This window comes from Loxodonta africana, chromosome 2, assembly GCF_030014295.1.
Source record: "Loxodonta africana isolate mLoxAfr1 chromosome 2, mLoxAfr1.hap2, whole genome shotgun sequence".
NCBI classification, from domain to species: domain Eukaryota; kingdom Metazoa; phylum Chordata; class Mammalia; order Proboscidea; family Elephantidae; genus Loxodonta; species Loxodonta africana.
Window position 1 is genome coordinate 87,283,832 of NC_087343.1, and position 7,347 is coordinate 87,291,178.

Below are 7,347 nucleotides of genomic sequence, written 5' to 3' on the forward strand. Positions count from 1 at the left end.
AGTCACCAGCTGAAAAAAGCTATAAGTGCTGGCATTTTTTGTTTGTTTTTCTCCATTGTTTCCAAATCAATTAACTCTTTCCTTCAGGTACATTTTTTAAACAGTTAGTGACCTGTATTCAGGTGGTTAAAGGTTAGCAATGTTTCCCCACCTCGTTTATACAGAAATGACTGACGCTGGTAAAATGCACACCAAGAACTATTGTTATGGAATGAATTATATCCCCCAAAAATATGTGTTGTAAATCCTCATTTCTAGGCCTGTGGTAATAATCCCATTTGGGAATGGGTTGTCTTTGTTATGTAAATGAGGCAGGATTAGTATAGGGTGTATTTGAGCCTATCTCTTCTGAGATATAAAAGAGATTAAAAAAGTGAGCAGAGGAGAGATGGGGTAAGGTAGATGCGAAGACACATGGAGATCTCCAAGGGACCGGGAAGCAGAAGCTGAAGAGACAAGGACCTTCCTCCAGAGCCAGGAGAGAGAAAACCTTCCCCTAGAGCCCATGCTCTGATTTCGGATTTCTAGCCTCCTAAACTGTGAGAAAATAAATTTGTTTGTTAAAGCCATCCACTTGCGGTATTTCTGTTATGGCAGCACTGGATAACTAAGACAACTGCAAAAATCCAAATTCTGTTTTTAAAGATTGATAAATTTAGATAATCTTAGCTTCAGAAGGAAACCCTGGTGGCGTAATGGTTAAGTGCTACAGCTGCCAACCAATGGGTCGGCAGTTTGACTCCGCCAGACGCTCCTTGGAAACTCTATGGGGCAGTTCTACTCTGTCCTATGGGGTTGCCATGAGTCGGAATAGACTCCATGGCATTGGGTTTTTTGGTTTTTTAGCTTCAGAAGGAACCTTAGAAATCATACAAATACTCATTTGAATCTAATAGTGCATTGATTCATTATGAAGGAAAAAAAGCATTTGCTCTTTTGTGAATATTCTTTCAAATCATGGATCTGAAATTAGAAATTATCTTTCAACTATATGGGGGCAATTCAGGATTCTTCAATCTCTAGATAGGTCAGCTGTATTTTAAACTTGATACGTGTTTTCTCAATTCAGAGTAGGAGTTACCACTCTTTGAATACACAGTCCTGCCTCAAATTGAGTTTATGCTTAAACCAAAAGGAAACCCTTTCTCTCTCAGACAGCATCCTTTGTGTTCTCCCATTTTCCACTTCCCTTTCAGAGTTTGTTTGTTCATTAATTTGTTAGCTCATCCATTCATGAAACACGAGTTTTTAAATACTTGGTACTTTTGGATAGCTAGGTATGGAACTCGGTGCTGAGTCTGCTTGGGTAAGCAAAACACACATATCCCTGCCCCTGTGGAGCTTTAAGTCTAATGGGGGAGATGCTCATTAACTATATTCTTACAAATAAACTTTGAAAAGTGTTGTAAAAGAGAAGTACAGGAAATTATAAGCACATATAATGAGGGGACCTGAATTAGTCTGAGAAGTTAGGGACAGTGTTCCTGAGGAAGTGATGTTTGAGCTGTGATCAGGAAGGTATGTAGGAAATAATTAGGGAGTAGTGGGGAGAGGAGTCCTCGTGGCGCAGTGATTAAAGCAATTGGCTGCACTAACTGAAAGGTCAGTGGTTCGAATCCTCTATCTGCTCCAAGGGAGAAAGATGTGGCAATCTGCTTCCATAAAGATTACAGCCCTGAAAACCCTATGGGGAAGTTCTACTCTGTTGTGTAGGGTCGCTGTGAGTCAGAACTGATTGGACAGCAGCGGGTTTGGTTTCTTTGGTTAGTGGGGAAAGGAGAATGAAGAGCATTCCAGGTAGAGGGAGTGTGCTAAACACTCTTATGAGGAAAGAATGGAACAGGAAGCATTCAGGTAATTGAAAAATGCTAGGATAGCTGGAGCAGAGAAGAGGAAAGAGGTGAAATGAGGCAGGCAGAGGTTTTTTAGGGCCTGTAGGCCATGATGGAGGGCAGTGGTGGTTCAGTGGTAGAATTCTCGCCTTCCGTGCCAAAGACCTGTGTTCAATTCTGGCCAATGCACCTCAAGTACAGCCACCACTTGTCTGTAATTGGAGGCTGACACGTTGCTATGATACTGAACGGGTTTCAATGGAGCTTCCAGACTAAAATGGACTAGGACGAAAGGCCTGGCAATCTACTTCTGAAAATCAGCCAGGGAAAACCCTATGGATCACAAGGGCTCAATCTGCAGCCAGTCATGGAGGTGGTACAGGGCTGGGTAGTGCGTCACTCTGGTCACCATGAGCTGGGCGTCTTTATCCTAAGTTGGAAAGCCCATTAATAGGACCAGGAAGGAAATGCTTTATCTTCATTTTCACCTTTATGAAGGCAAACTTGGAAAACTCATGATAGAAGATTTTATAAATAAAAAATATAGTACCAGCTACTACAAGCCAAAGGCTCTTGACTCTTTCCAGGTGTTTCAGAGATGGACAATCCCTTTTACTGGGAAAGGGTCTGACTACTTTGAGGACCAAAACCCAAAAACCAACCCCATTGCCATTGAGTCAATTTGAACTCACAGCGACCCTATAGGACAGAGTAGAACTGCCCGACACAGTTTCCAAGGATCAGCTGGTAGATTCAAACTGCCGACCCTTTGTTTACCAGCTGAGCTCTTAACCACTGAGCCACCAGAACTCCATTTTGGGAACAGTGTAGGTTTAATTTTTTAAACAGTGTTTCTGAGTTTATTCACATGGATCATTTTTTTCAGATAATTCTTTAGTTCCTACTTTGGTGGAGAAACTACATAGTGATAGGGAAATGCATATGTATTCTGCCTTTGGTTGAGATTATGGCTTCTAGTAAAACCTCATCAGTTCAGGTTTACGGGTGTGGGCAAGGCTAATCTGAATTACAGCCCATTTAAAAAAAATGTAGCAGTCTTAGGGTATGTTCATATTCATTGAAATTACAGTAAGCCTGTTGTCTACTAGAAGCTCTTCATTAGTGAATAAATGGAAAATTTTAATTAGTGAAGCAAAGTCTCAAGCCAAACCTGTTAATATTACAGCTCATTCATTCATTCATATACTTATTCAATAAACATTTATTAAATCCCCCTGCTAACTACATACTTCCAGGTGACTTGATACATATTTATCTTATTTAGGGAAAATATATCTCATAATCTTCTGTTTTTGCTTATTAAGAGATTTTAAAATTAAATTGTTACTCCTGTATCATGAAACATGATTTTTAAACGAACAAAGTTCAAATCGAGGGAAATTTAAAAATCTGCTTTTATATGGGTATGGGTATATACTAAATTATTAAAAAGCTTGAAGAAACTCTTCAGGAAATATTGCCTAAGTATTAGTGTTTCTTTCATATATTCAGTTACATCTTAACTTGTACTACGGGTTTGGAGTTTAGGTATAGAAATCATTTGGCTAAAACACATCTTTATTTTAATTACATTATTGCTTTGATTGGAGTCTCACTTTTGCTGCTCAGGAAATTCAGTTTTGTTAGTTCTCCTGGGTATGATTGGACTCAGAGGGCTGATTCATGCTAACCAAGCTCACAGAAGACTTAATATAAGCCAGAATGCTAATTTACAATTTTTTAAAGGAAGGCGTCTTTTTGAAAAAGATTAAATTAGAAAAAGTTATCAAAGTAATGCATGTACATGGATTTTTTATAAAAAGATCAAATGGTATCAAGACACTTACAATAAAAAAAAAAAATTGTCTCCTCTTCACCTCTATAAAAACCAAACCCACTGCCATTGAGTCGATTCCGACTCATAGTCACCTCTATAGGCAACCAGTTAAAAATGTTGTTTCTTGTGTTGGCTATTGCTTGTATTAGTCATCTTTTCTATAGTAACAAAAACTCCCACATCCGAGAATCTTATAACCCAAAACATTTATCTCCTGCTTATGACAGCAGCTACAGGTGGACTTCTGTGATCTGTCCCTGCTCTGCTTCACATGTCTTCTCATTCCCAGACCCTGACTGAAGGAGTAACCCTTAATTGGGTATGCCATTCTAATGGCAGAGGATAAAGAGGTGACAGACACATAAAATGCCTTATGCTTCTGCAGAACTGCCACTTCTGCTCATACTCCATTGGTTCAATCAGTACTTACAGCCTAGTCTAACAATGGGGCAGGGAAATATTCTTTACCTACAGAGAGGCACTGCAAGTCATATGGCCAAGGTGAAGGATTTCTAATCTTACAGATGAGGGAACAAATTATTGGGAACAATCATACAGTCCACCACACTGCCATAATAGCTGAGTAATATGCATAGGCCTGAGGCATAATGGTCATTATTAGGTTTCTCCATCACTTTTCTGAGTTAGACCCATTGTTTATTTAAGCCTATGCTTTCCTCCTTCTTAGTTTCCTCCCTTATTTTGCTGGAGCACATCCTTTATTAACTTGCTGTGAAAGAGTATGAGAGACACATTTTCTAGTCCTTGCATGCTTCTTGTATCTTTGTGCCAGACCTGTTTTTGTTTTCATGGAGGCTAATAGAATATTTTTATCCTTGATATTCCAAAATGATATGAGTAGTTATATTCCACCATTTACAGAAGTCAACTTGAAATGGAGAACAGATCTAGATATGAAAGCTAAAACTTTAAAATTTCTAGAAAATACATGAGAAAATTTTCTTATGACTTTGTGATATACAAATATTTCTCTTGACATACAAAAACACAGATCATAAAAGAAAAAACCTAATAAATTGGACTTTATGAAAATTAAAAACTTGCTTTTTGAAAGCTGCCATTAAGAAAATTAAAAAGCAAGACACAGGATGGAAGAAACTGTTTCCAATGCATATATATACACAGAACTTGTACCCGGAACATATAAAAAAAACTCTTACAACTCAATAATAAGACAATGAACCTAATTTTAAAAATAGACAAAAGATTTAATCAGAGATTTTCCAAAAGAAAATATATTAATGGTCAATAAGCACAAGAAAAAGATGTCCAACATCATTAGTCATCAGAGAAATGGAAATTAAAATCACAGTGAGGTATCACTCCACACCAATTAGAATGGCTAACATTAAAAAAAAAAACTGACAATACTGAGTGTTGACAAGAATGTGGAGCAATTGGAAATCTTGTACACCGAAACTGATAATCAATTTCTTAAAAAGTTAAACACACATCTGTTATATGATTTGGCCATTCTATCCCTTGGTATGTATTCAAAGAGAAATAAAAGTATATTATACAGATACCCCTGTACACAGATGTTGTACATGTTTATTTGTAATAGCCCAAAACCTGGAAACGTTCCAAACGTCCTTCAGTGGGTGTATAGACAAAATGTGGTATAGCCATACGATGGGATATTTCTTAGCAATAAAAGCAACAAACTATTGATACATGCAACAACATAGATGAATTGCAAAGTTGTTAAGATTGAAAAAAGCCGAACACTACAGAGTATATATGATTCTATTTATATACAGTTCTAGAAAATGCAAATTAATCTAAAGTGACAGAAAGCAAGTCTGGGGTTGCCCGTACTACAAAAAGACATGAAGAAACTTCCGAGAGTGATGGGAATGCTCTGTATCTTTAGCATGGTGGTAGGGTCATGGGTACAGCATACGTCAAAACTCACTGAATCGTACACTTTGAATGGATACGGCTTATTGTACATAATTATACCTTTATGAAGTTGATGAAAGGAGCCCTGGTGGCGCAGTGGTTCAGAGGGTTCGGCTGCTAACTGAAAGGTTGGCAGTTCGAACCCACCAGCTGCTCCGAGGGGAAAAGATGTGGCAGGCTGCTTCCCTAAAGATTACAGCCTTGGAAACCCTATGGGGCTGTTTTACTCTGTCCTATAGGTTTTTTTTTATAGGTTCCTTTCAAGCGTTGGAATCGACTCAACGGCAACGGGTAAGGTTGATGAAAATGAATGAATAATTGCATGCATGTGTGAATTTATTAACAGCAGCTAGTAGACATCACAGTCAGCAATTTGTCATACTCAGAAATTCTCATTAGTTAATAGAGATTATATTACAAAGAGAATGGTACATCTAATTTGTAATTGGTTCCATATAATTAGTTCTAAAGCATTTTTTCTGTGATAAAGATTTAGTAACTCTTCAGCTAAAATTATGTTTTGCATGTATATCGTAATATGTAATGTATATCTTCTTCTAACTGTGAAATGTCAAAAGTTTATATGATAGTGATACATGTTGGGCTTAGGATTCATTTAGTATAGAGTTTGATCTATACTCTTAAAACCACAGGCACAACTTATGAAAAACTTAAGACCTGCAATAAACAAACTGTTAAGAATCTTTATGAAAAGTCTTTATGATATTTATGACATAACGAGATGTAAACACTGTTGCAATATTTAATGTTAAAGAATTGTTAATATTTTAGATGTAATTGTGCTGTTATTTTTAAAAATTTTTATCTCAGAAATACATACTGAAATGATATAATTTCTGATATTTTCTTCAAAATAATACCAAAGAGGAGAAATGGATGAGCTTGTAGGTAAAACATGATTGGTTCTGACTTAACTACTAAGCTGCATGATGGCTATAGGTACATGGGCAGTTTATTATACTTTTGTTTAATATTTGAACTTTCCCATAATAAAAATAATGTATATATCTTCTAACTTAGCAATTTTACTACAAGGAATTTATCTTAAGGTGCTAATCATGGGTGTGAAGAAACAATCCACAATAACGTTCAATGCAATATTGTTAATAATGGCATAAAATTGGAAACAGCTTAAATATTTGAGAATAGGAATTTGGTTAAATAAATTATGGTATATTCTTATGATGTGTTGTTATGTGGCATTCACAATTATCTCAGATAAATGTAATATGGGAAAAAAATTAAAAAAGCAAAAATTGTAGCTTCCAAAACAGTATGTTCACAAACATTAAAGTCTATTTTTATATTTTATAAAAGGTAAATTGTATATGTCTTGGGGGGGGTGTGTGTGCATAGAGAGACTAGAAGGATATATATTAAAATTTATATCTTCATAACTTTCAGAAATACCTTTCTAGCAATTGAGTCTGCCTAATTTTAAATAAAAATGGTTGGATATTTTGGTTTTAATAAGTTAACAGTTCAATGTAGTATAAAATATCATGAAAACACACTCATACCATGAATTTGGTGAATCCTCAGTGTCTAGCACTCAGCTTGGCACAGAATAGGCTCTCCAAAAATGTTATTGAATGAGTGAGGATTAGGGTTAATTAAAAAAAAAATTATTTAAATTTTTCTGCATTTTTACATTTTCCTTTTTTTAAAATCAGAAATTCGCTATTGAAAAATGAACAGTCTTGATAAGCTAAGATTCTAGTTTTCTACTCTGAG